Genomic DNA, 12944 nt, shown 5'->3' with positions numbered 1-12944 from the left:
TGTGTGTATATATATATATATATCTACAATTCAAATAACTACGTCAAATCAAATATTTGATACAACAGTAGTAGTCACAGCCTTGTCTCTAACATAAGACGAAGAATGGTCAACTTCCTCAACAACTGAACTATGAAGTAGAGGAGAAGGTGGTTGGTATGCTCTTTGAGGAGAGACATGAGGCAGTGGGTGATCATGAGGTGAATAATGAGAAGGTGGAGTACTACCAGAAGGATCATCGATACCCTGAGCATGATCTGATGGGGTAGTACGTTTGGGTGAAGATTGTGTCTCTAAAGGATCACCACCTTGACCACCAGAAGGATCGTCACCCCGACCATCATGATCCAATGGGGCAATACTGGGTGAAGACTCATGTGTATATGTTGCATGCCAATCCCTCCTCACCAGCTACCAATAGCCTAGTAGCTTTGACAATATGACACATAAGACTCATCATATCATGTGGAAAATCACTCAAGAGATCTAAGAGCCTAGGATTTGCCTTGATGTCTCGATTCGTTGCAGGGTAGACTGCGTCCTCTACCAAAATTCTAGAGATTCAGTCACAATAATCCATCTTGAATCTGGTAGCAGGCCTACATGGTCACATGACTGCGCCCATTTGCATATGAGAATATGCCTCACTCGCCGCTGCTTCAACCCTCTTTGCATCTACATCTGGTGGGGGAGGAGGCATGTCCCCAACGAATGTGCCAATATCTACAAAATATATAGTACAAAATAATAATTAGACAATTTCATTAAACAATTTAATAAAACAAGTTAAAGAGCATGCAATAATAAATTGTATTCTAATTAATTAAGACAATAAAATGAATCTAGATTAATTTAAAGAAAACACTAATATTACCTCTATCAACTACAGGCTCATCTGGTGTGAAGAGGATGTTGGGACACTATTTCCAATCCATCCCCACATAAGGACACAACACCAATACAAACATGTGGTCATCCTCACTGGCTAGTAGCGCTAGTGCCTCGGTGAAAATCTTGGCCAAATACTCTGACTGGCCCCTCTTGGGCATCATCTCACTCCATATGTAAATACGCACCTCAATCATTGGCCTAGGAGGGCACCGGTCAAAAGTAGGCCATTTCTATGAAAACCTCTAAAAAAAAAAACAAAAAATGCTCTGAAGCAAAAGGGAAGTTCATCCTCCCATGTATCATAGCATGACATCTATCGAAAGGCATACAAAACCAATGCAAAAAAATGACAGACCATCTAATAAATCATGGCCTTTGCACCAAAGAATCAACATAAAACAAAAGAGGGAAACTAATGTACTTCCCATCACTAGTATAGTGTGCAATGGTACTCACTAATAGTGAGAGGCACCTAACCTCCTCTGCACCAAAAGAGGCGATCCATAACTATCCACTAGACACTTGAAAATCTGCTGGATGCACTACATGATACCCAACATAACTCTGAGAGTAAGAAAGTTAACTCTCTGTTGCAACTCCATGTGGGACATCACGAAACTGGGGAAAATCCTCCCCCCTCCTAGATAGGTCAGTGATAAAATAAATGTCCTTAGCGGGATGGTACCACTTATCAAGATCGACATGGAAAGCCTTTTGGTGGAAATACCACCAATGGATCAGCCGTGCCAACAACCCAAAGTGCCCCTTCAGGGATGTAGCCTCCTCATAGTACTTAATGAGGCCTACATTCCTCAAGAGGACTTGGGTCGTTGTAGTAATAGGGTGAGGGTAGAAATCTCTCCCCCTCTCTTGTGCCTCCCACAATTAGACCATATTGTTTTGGTCCACCATTTGCTCATGTTGTTGTTGCTCCCCCCTCTATTGATGTCTTTGCATGATTGACATAATAAATACATCAGCCTCATACATAAAACATAACTTTTTTTTATTAAATGAAAAATGTGTTTATAGATATGGACATATAACTTTCAATTAAAAAAAAATCATCCTCGATGTGCCAAAAAAACATGAATGGACCAGAATTTGTGCACCACAAAAACAACAAAGCATCGCCCATAGTGTGTACATCGAATTGACTCATTGATTTCGGTACACATACATACAAATACATTGGTTATTTTTATTTTTCAATGTGCTGCATTGCCATAACATTTCACACCGACGCGTATACATAACCTTTTCGTACCGAAACAAAACGTTCAGGTTAACGAATGCACCGAGCTATTTTTTTTTAATATTTTACAAGTGGTGTGTTTGGTAAAAATAAACGGACTGGGAAGCAAATTTTACCAAATGCATTGTCGTAAAAATTATAACTTTTCCCGGTGTGTTTCAATTTACCAAATTCACCGAAGAAACTTCGATGTGTTAATCGAATGCACGAATTTGTGGTGCACCCTGTAAATTTACAGGGTGCACCGTAACCAGTGTGAGCCAAACCTGTCGAATGCACCGCATAGGAAAACAATTAAAAAAATGGATTTTTTTAAACCTAATTTTAAATTCTACTCCACTAAAAAAAATTAAATTAGAGAGAAACATAGACATTACCTAGACATTTTCTCATCAGGGAGGCATGGTTTCCACGTAAATGGAAAAAATGAATTTGACCACTGTTTGAGAAAATTCAAAAGCCATGCAGTGAGAAACGAATGGAAGGATGACAAGCAAGGGAAGCACTAATGATAGGGTGCTTCACAGAGGCAAGAGTAGCATTGGAGCTTGAGAGCTCTACATGGTAAAAATGAATTTTACAGTTGGTAGGTTGTTTTTATTTAACCTTGTTCCGGTGCATTCGAGTAATCGCACCGAGGCAAACCATTTCATAAGTGCACCACTATTTTTTAAATTAAAAACCTTATAGTGGTGCACCTTGTACTTTATGCATCGGGGCGTTTCATGACAGGAATAACATTGGTGCTTCGTGGGAGTATAACATTGAATTGGTGAAAATTAATTTTATGACCAACATTTTTTTAATTTAACCTTTGTCCGGTGCTATCAAGTAGTATACACACCGATCCTACGGTTTCACCTAGCACACTAAAATTTTTAAATTAAAAATCCTATAGCGGTGCACCTTTTTCTTTACGCATCAGGGCATTTCAATACATGCATAGCACTGGTACTTCGTGGGAGTATAGAACCAAAATGGTGAAAATGAATTTTACGACCTGCATTTTTTAAATTTAACCTTTTTCCAGTGCTATTGAGTAGTATACACACTATTGCTTTGGTTTCACCTAGCGCACCACTATTTTATTAAAATTTAAAACCCTATAGTGGCACACCTTGTTATTTATGCATTAAGCGTTTCAATACAAGAATAACATCGGTGCTTCTTGGGGGTATAGCACTGAAATGGTGAAAATGAATTTTACAATTAACAATTTTTAAATTTAAACTTTGTCTAGTGCTATTGAGTTATATATGCACCGATGCGCCTAATATAGATAACACACCACTGTTTTTATTTGTATCAAAAAGACCCTACAATGGTGCACCACTTTCTATTAAGCATCAGGGCCTTTAGTTCAACGAGAAACACTGGTGCGTATAGTATTATAAGAACACTGCTATTTTTAAGTTATAAATCCAACAATAGTGCGTTATATTGTTTATGAATTGGGTCATTCGTATACGGGTTTAACATTGAGGCGTTGTGAGAGTATAACACCAGACTAGGAAAAATGAATTTTATGACCAACATTTTTTTTTAAATTTAACCCTTTTCTGATGCTATCGAGTAGTATATGCACTGATGTGCATCATGTACTTAGTGCACCATTACATTTTTATTTTTATAAACAATTAACTCTATATTTTTTACCCTTGGAAAAATCGTAATTTTCATTAAAAGGAAAATTACATGTTGTAGATGCTATGAGCATATGCATGATTTAGTAGGTTGTGTGCCTGTCAAAAATTAAAAACAAAATATGTTCTCCACGCAGGGAGATAGTTCCTAGGAAAAGTGCTAATTGATAAACTCAAAATTTTGTTTACTCTACGCAGAGAGTATTCCTGTAAACATGTACAATTTATGTATAAGCAAAATAAATATAAACAAAAATAAATAGGTCGCATATCAAATGATATTAGGCTCCTGTTGAGCCTGTGCTGCATGGTCCATGTATGGGTGGTGGTAGTACTGTTAGTGTTCTCCTTCTTGCTACTCATGAATCATCCAGATGTTGCATGGCATGATCACTGCTTCTTTGGAAAGTTTTTCAGCGAGTGAGTTCCGTTCCATGTAGATATGGTGACATGCAAAATTGTCAAAAAATGTAATGTATCTATGCACCTCATCCAATATGTGTCGCAATGTGTAAGCATGACATGTTGAAGATTTGTTAATCCAGTTGCAAACAATTTTTGAGTCACCAAAAACTTGAAGATTTTGACAGTTTTTTTCAATTGCAAATTGAATGAGATTTTTTGCTGTGATGAGCTTTGCATAGTTGTTAGTGCCATTTCCAAGTCCCATTTGAATATGGTATAAGTGAGAATATGTTAAATATAGTGCTTCCCCTCCACCACATCCTGTCTCTTATGTCGATCCATCAAATATGCCCAAGGCCGTGAGTGATCAATGGACTCAGGGGTGATATTTCTAGGAGGAGAGTTAGCATCATCCTCGGGTGTAGCACTGTAGTTGGCAAGGATTCTGGCTATGATGGTTGGCCAATGGGGGGTGGAGTCCTGGAAGATGATACAATTCCTGGCTATCCAAATTTCCCAGCGAATGAGGAGGGGGTGGTTCCTAGCTTTTTGCGTAGGTGCAGATGTCCACCAGCTTGTCCATAAACAATTAACTCTGTCACAGAGAACCAGATGATATTAATTACTGATGCATATAATTGTATAACACATTGGTGCATTAGTGTATTATAGATGCACTTTTAAAAAAACATCCTCTAAAACATCCACTTGCCCAATTCTGCTAGTGAGCTCTGTTACAAATGGATTTTTGAGCTATCTTGATAGGGGCTTTTGCAAAAACCTCTGTTAGAGGGTCTTTTCCTTGTAGTGCATGATTAATTTTCAATGAGAGTATCCTCTTTCTTTTGATCTAGTGCTTTGATTTCTACTACTTCTATACCCTTTTAGATATGGGCCACGATTCCTGACTGGTCCCCAACTCCTTTGTCTACCTGGATGTCATGTTGTGCCCGAGCATCCACATTTAAAGTATTTTCTATGAGCTCTTCTTCGTCATCCTCAAAATTGATAGGTACCTGCCATTCCTTTAGCTTATGAGACTTCCTCTTTTTATTTTTTGGGATCTTTTATCCTGTAGGAATGTGTCCTATAGGTGTCATGTTTGAAAGAAGATTCAACATTTAAATGTCATATTTTCATAATCTAGAACCTAGGTCGACTAAAAGCTTTCATTTTTTAGATGGATACAATAAGTTATACCTTTTTTAAGGTCCATTTACACACAAATTCTAGAAAATGTAAAGAGACATTTTTCTATTTTGTTAATATCTATTTTTTTGAATTTTCCAAGAGTATTCCCAATATCTTCCAGGACTTGATGGTGCCAAAAAGGGAGAGGGATATTTGGTAATCTCACCCAGATTGACATTGTAGTAACCACCATACTTATAACATCAAATTTATATGGGAACCATGGGGTAATAAAGAGCCCAACTCTACCCCAAAACCATGGCCCATCATTTAGGACTTGCTCCCTAGTTTTGTGAATGTCAAATTGAACTATGAAGAAACCCTTGGAACATAAGTAAAGTTCACAATTAGGTGTCCAAGAAGAATATACGCACTGATTTAAATATTTATTTCTTATCCAGAAGCTTGTAAATCTACGTATTAATGTCATAGATTGTAGATCAAAAAAAAAATAATTACTTTAGGGGTTTAACGTCCATTGTTGGTGCTTTTTCTGCTTATTCAACTATGTAAGGTCCTGATATATTATGTATCTAGTCATCAAGAGCTACAACCTTCCCTTTCACTGCATCCTTAAATGAGGTAGGTCCATTGGGGTTTCTGATACCTGAAGCTCCACACTTGAGCCCCAGATTTAATATTATGGTGGAGTTCCTTTCAATGCCATAAACTTTCATTTGAATGGTATCTTGCAACAATTTACCCTCAAAGATCAAACTTTGTAAAAACATTGGTATAACCAGGTTATTTTGTATGTGCAACTTCAATTTTTCTAATAGATTTGAGCCTTGAACCCTTGAAAGGATTGATTTCACTTAAGGTTTTAACAAAAATATGAAAAAAATCCTCTAGATATGGTTTTTCATTTTAATTGATCTGGCGAAGATCAAGACAAATTCCCTTATCCAATTGAGGCCATCGTAAAAATGTGGAAACCATGGCCAATCTGCACCAAGTGGATGGAAAATCCACAGTCAAGCTCCAAAGTGATCCTTTGATTTGAGGAGAAATAAATCAAATAAACCTCAAATGAAAAATAATGCCTCGATCCACGAACATTATTAATCTCTCAGTTCTTTCTCCGATTAGATCTAAATCTTCCTAGGTAGGGACAGTTAATTTTCCAGTGGAGCAAGTGAGCCAAGGAACAATAACAATTGTGAACTTCTACACTTTCTAGTGAGAATATCTTCCTCCCCATTCGTTCTGCACCGCCTTTTGCAGATTCGTCAAATTGGAGAGAATTAGCTGCATTCCTTCCTCAAATTTACTCATGCCTTCTATTGAAATAACTTGTGGGAGGAAGCCATTTCTTACTGGAATTGAGTCCATATTCCATGGTCGTATTCACTCGACCCTTCTACAGTACTATATTCACTTCAATCTCTATGTCTATATATATATATATATATTTAATGCCTCTTATTAATAATAATAAGAATAATAATAATAATAAATGAAATAAATAATAAATAAATAAAAATATTAATATATAAATAAATAAAATAATAAATAATAATGAAAAGATAATAATAATAAATAAATAAAACTAAACAATAAAAATAGTAAGAATATGTAAAGTTAAGAAAAAGTTAATAAGAATAAAACAAGCAAAGATGAAAAACTTTGGGCTATGAAAAATTTAAGAAAAATATAGAAGTTGTCATGATGACATACAAATTGTGTGCATGAAGATTCCCTTTCCTTTTTTGGAACAAATTGTTCTATTTAATGGATGGAAAAGGGGATGAGAGACATTCATTCATTTTAAAGGAGAACTCTAAGAGAGGAGGATTCACTGGGTGTAATAGTTGTTTGAGGGCTCTAGGGTGGCCAATTGTAGAAAGATTTAGTGCAACTGAGCCAACCTCTAGGTGGAGAGTCATCCCCAAAACATTGTTGCAGTCAACATAATCCAAATAGTGCCACGACTCCAAAATCTCCAATAAGATATATCTTCGCTTCACAGGTAAGTCTTCTCTTCACATGTTTTTGTAAATGATATGCTAATTAGTTGAATATTTTTGTGTTGAATATTAAAAACATGGATTGATGTAAATAATTTATATGTTTTGATTCCGGGTCATTACAAATTAATTTATCCATCTCTTTGAAAAAATATAAATTATCAAGTTTAAATGAAACTAAGTCAAAATAAATTAAAATGAAATATTGGTTTAGAATTACGAATTAATGTGAAGTGATTAAATTGATATATAATTTATAACTTGTAAATGCAAATAAATAAAATAAAGCATATATCTATATATATATATAATTTTGTCACGTTTTAGGGTTCAATTTTATGGGGAGAAGTTGAGGATAGAAGTCATTTTTTAGGAAAATAAATTATTCCTATAAAAGTCCAAGTTTGACAAAGTTTTGCACAATCCTAGCATTATACTAGTTGATAAATCATTTTTCCATCCAACATTTAAGTTGACCTGAACCTATTTGTAAAAGGCACTATCAATAGAGGGCTCAGATCTAGGAAAAGAATAAGTGAAGTGAAATCGTTAATAACAAAGGAGAAGCCATTGGTAGCCCTGATCCAGGGAACAAAGATGGATGAGGTGAACCTCTCATCCATCTTGAGGAAAATTTGGAGTAAAAGTAACCTTATAGCAAGGAGTTCTCATGGAGCGTCAAGAGGTTTATGCACACTTTGGGACCCAAAACAATTGAAGTTAATAAGGAACCATAAGAACAAATATTGGATCGCAACAATCTTTCTTTGTCTATATTTGAATTAGGTATGCTATATCATAAATATTTTCATGCTAGTCCTTTATAGAGAAAAGAAATAATGTCGAAAATCACTAATGGCCATAAAAGATTTAGAGTTCAGAGATAACTGTATTTTTGGTGGGGATTTTAACACTATTTTAAATATTAAAGAAAAAAGGGGAGGATCGGTAGTGAGGGTTCCTTTCTAGGAGTCTATGGAGGACTTAGTCAACTTGATGCATCTCCTTGATGTGAAGCCTCCACAATTTTTGTATACATGGAATAATAGGAGATCGGGACCAAGGCATGTTGCAGCTAGGTTGAATCATTTTTTGGTCTCTAACTCCTTTGCTACTAATTTGGTCTTGCATTCTTTTATTTTACCTTGGAACGGCTCAGATCACAGGTCCATCAAGCTTTCTCTGGATCTTACCCAAAATTATGGCCCTCTTCCCTTCTGATTCTCTGCTCTTTGGTTGCAATATTCAAGCTTTCATGAGATGGTGGGACAATCTTGGCATAAATGGGTGGAAGGAAACCCCGTAGTAATATGGGAAACTAAAATCAAAATGTTGAAAGCGGGTATAAAGAAGTGGCTAAGAAATGAGAAACTCATCCCCCATCAATCAACTTATTTAGCCAAGGCAACAATATAGCAAATTCAAGCAAGGGTGGAATCAGAGGAGGTTACTCATGATCTCCTTCATCAAGAAATGAAAGCATTCCAATCCCTCCTTGAAAATCTTATGAAGGAAGAAAAAATGTGGAGCCTCAAATTCAGAAGTATTTGGTTATAGGTAGGGGACCGAAATTCAAAATTATTGCATAATCAAGCAAAAAATCGCGAAAGGAAGAATAACATCTCTAAGATTTATGTCCAACGACAAAAGATTGATGATTTCCAAACGATCCAAGAAGCAGTCTACGAACATTATAGCGCCCTTTATCGTAATCCTGGGAAGTGTTTAGAGGCATATGAATGCTTCATGCTAGAGTGTATCCCATAGCTGGTTTCAGAGGAGATGAAAGCCCAACTTACAACTTCTCCTTCAACAGAAGAAGTTCTCCAAGCTATATTTTCCTTTCATCTAGACAAAGATCCCAGGCCAAATTGATTTCCAATGTTGTTTTATCATAAATTATGGGAATTAATTAACAAAGATAGAGTGAGAATGTTTGGATATTCTTTAAAGCAAATCTGATTGGGAGGAGGGATTAATTTGTTGGTAATTGACAACAAAATTAATGTAAATGTAAATTTGGGTAAATTGTATTAGTTATAGACAAGTCAGTTTCATACCGAATTAGTAGTTATGTAACTGAGGAGGCTCATATAAAACTGATGAATGCCCGAACTATTGTAATGGAGAATCATTTCATTGATTGAATATAAATTCCAATCCCTTGCCCCGTGGATGTTTCCTTGACACTATGTCATGGTTTTACCACGTAAATCCTGTGTTTTTACTTATATGGTTATATTCAGTTTCATTTTATTTCATGTTTTGTAACCTCCAGTAACCACAAATGGTATCAGAGAGAGGTTGAGTTGAGTTTTGGAGGCGAATGCGTGTGAAAGAAAAAAGGCTGCATAAAATCCTGCGGGATCATGTTTGAGGCGATTGCAATTTTTTTTTAAAAGGCTGCCCCTATGAGAACTGCATGGACCCTATGCCTGACTGGGGAGACGCTGCATAAGACGCTGGTGAAACAGGAGAGACACATCAAAAGGCTAGATACTGCCATTGCTGCGTGTTGCCATTTGCTCGCTGCGTGTGGAGCTATTGCTGGCCTAGACCATCGATAACTCTGCTTGTCCAGAACAGTTGCAAACCGAGGGCTGCGTGTGGAGCTGTTGCTGGCCCAGACCATCAATAACTCAACCTATCTAGAACTGTCGAGGAGCAACCCTAGACCAGAGCTGTGTGGACCAGAGCTCTCTGCTCTCTGCGTGGAGTTATACTCGTTGCTAGCCCTGTGGTGAGGAGGCCTAGTGTCTACTGGTTTGCATCGAGGAGAGTAGGAAGGCAACACTGCGTGCCCATTGTTGGCCCTGTCCAGAAGGTATCTGCGTGTGAACCAGCATGGATCACTGGCCCTATCCAGAACCGGTGCGAGAGCCATTTTTCCATATCTGCGTGTGTTTGCTAGCATGTCCAGATGCAATATTTTGTCAAGGAAGCCTGCCGCTGTCCAGAGGAAGAGTTTGCCGCAAGAGGAAGAGCTGTACCTAAGAACTGCATGGTGAAAACGGGTATTTTTTTCCAGTTGAAGGGTTTTTTGATTTAATATTAAAAAAATAAAAAAGAGGCAATTTTTTTTTTCTTCTGGAAGAGTTATAGAAAAATATGAATAGGGATTTTTTTTGTTTTTTAAACAAAAAATAACTTAGAATATTTTAAAAGAGTTAAAAAAAAATAAAAAAATCTCAGACTTCTGAAGAGGAAACCCTAAACCCTTGTTTTTTTTAAATAAACCTAGTTAAAAGAAGGATTTATATGAAAGAAAATGGCCAAGATGTCGAATGCAAATTTCAAGGTGGAGAAATTAACTAGCAAGATAAACTTTGCTCTGTGGAAACTAAAAGTTAGGGATTTGCTGGTGCAACAAGGGTTGCACAAAGCTTTGGACGGGGCAAATAAGAAACCTACAAGCATGAAAGATTCGGATTGGAGGACTTGGATGTCCAAGCTCTCAGTACCATCAGGTTATGCCTGGCTGATGAAGTTCTCTTCAACATTGTTGAAGAGAGTACAACTTTAGGTTTATGGGAAAAACTGGAAAAACTATATATGAAAAAGTTGTTAACCAATAGAATTTATTTGAAAAGACAACTGTACAGTCTTCAAATGAAGGAGGGTTCAAAAGTTGCAGAACATTTGAATGTTTTTAATACACTTATATGCCAATTAGCAGATATGGAAGTTAAAATTCAGGAAGAAGACAAAGTTATAACCTTGTTGTGTTCTATGCCCGAGTCATGGGACCACTTTGTAACTTCAATCAGTTTGAGCACCGCTGATTCTTTGAAATTTGAATCAGTTGTGGGAGCTATCTTGTCTAAAGAAGTACGAAGGAAATCCAATACTGAAACAACAACATCAGAAGCCATTATAGCTAGAGGGAAGTCAAAGGAAAGAGGAGAAAAAACAAGGGGCTCTTCCAGATCGAAATCAAAGGAAAGAAGTGTAAGGCAAAGTGTTGGCATTGCAATAAAATTGGACACCTAAAGAAAAACTGTTGGAAACGAAAAGAGTCCGATAACCCGAAGAGGGAAGCAAATCGGGTTGATTCAGGTATGATAGACGAAGTTTTATTTGCTGAAGAATTACGTATGATAGATGAAACTTCACCTGTATGTAATGTCTCTCAGCGTTTTGAAAGTTTGCTGTTAGAATCTGGTGCTTCTCATCACATGTGTCCACATAGAATTTGGTTTACTTCATATGAAGATGTAAATGGTAGTTCTGTGTTTATGGGTAATAATGTATCATGTCAGATTGTTGGGATGGGAAATATTAGGATTAAAATGTATGATAACACAGTTAGAACACTAACTAGTGTTAGACATGTACTTGATTTGAAGAAAAATTTTGTTTCTTTGGGAGTGTTGGATTTGGATGGTTATAAGTTTACAGGTCAGAATGGAGTGCTGAAAGTCTCTAAAGGTGCCCTAGTTGTTATGAAAGTAGAAAAGGTCGGAAATCTTTACAGATTCAAAGGAAGTACTCAGGTCAGTGAAGCAGCGATTGTGTCAGAAAAAGAAGAAGAAGGTACTCGCCTATGGCATCAACAATTGGGTCACATGAGCAAGAAAGGTCTTTAGATATTGATGAAACGTAAATCTCTTCCCGATCTGAAATCTTTGAAGTTGGATTTCTGTAAACATTGTGTGTATGGAAAACAATGTAAACAAAGATTTAAAACTAGAAATCATAATAGTAAAGATATTTTATACTATATTCATTCTGATCCGTGGGGACCATCTCCTGTTGTATCATATGGAGGTGCTCTATATTGTTTAACGTTTATTGATGATTTCTCTCGTAAAGTTTGTGTCTTTATGCTGAAAAAGAAAGCTGATGTATTCAATATCTTTAAACAATTTAAAGCAATGGTAGAGAAAAGAACAAGCAAATCAATTAAATGTTTAAGAACTGAAAATGGTGGTGAATTCACTTCAATAGAATTTGAACAATACTGTAAGGATGAAGGAATTGTTAGACACAAAACTGATGTTTATACTCCTCAGTAAAATGGTGTTGCCGAATGTATGAATCAGACTCTTATGGAAAGAGCCAGAAGCATGATCAACAATGCTAACTTGCAAAAGGAGTTGTGGGCAGAAGTAGTATCCATTGCTTGTTATTTAGTTAATAGATCACCTTCAGTAGCAATTAATTGTAAAATTCCTAAAGAAGTTTGGCCAGGTTAGTCTTGTGATTATTCACATTTAAGGATATTTGGCTATGATGCTTATTCTCTTATTCCTAAAAATCATTGTTCAAAATTAGATCCAAAATCGAAATGTTATGTCTTTGTTGGGTATGACTATGCAGTGAAAGGATACAGGTTGTGGGATCCTACATCACGGAAGATAGTCATTAGTAGAGATGTAACATTTGATGAATCATCTTTTTTAAAATCAAATGTTGAAAGAATTGAACAGGAACAGGTATCGACAAATCAACAAATTCAGTTGGAGGCTAGACCTTTCGATGACAGTCAAAAGGAAGAAGAGACTTCTGGAGAAAAAAGTGTTGATGATACAAAGGAAACCGTTGAATTTTCTAAACCAATTCAGCAACTAGTCACTCTAAGAAGGTCTACAA

General features: G+C 36.4%; 1 pseudogene; it reads right to left on the bottom strand.

The window, feature by feature from the left end:
• Positions 1–607: 607 nt before the first annotated feature.
• Positions 608–12944, bottom strand: part of LOC149191362 (uncharacterized) — a 69008-nt pseudogene continuing 56671 nt past the window's right edge.

This window comes from Pinus tabuliformis, chromosome 2_2 (assembly GCF_031772625.1).
Source record: "Pinus tabuliformis cultivar Carrire ecotype Pingquan chromosome 2_2, CPIR1, whole genome shotgun sequence".
Classification (NCBI taxonomy): Eukaryota; Viridiplantae; Streptophyta; class Pinopsida; order Pinales; family Pinaceae; genus Pinus; species Pinus tabuliformis.
This window is presented reverse-complemented; position numbering and strand designations above follow the sequence as displayed.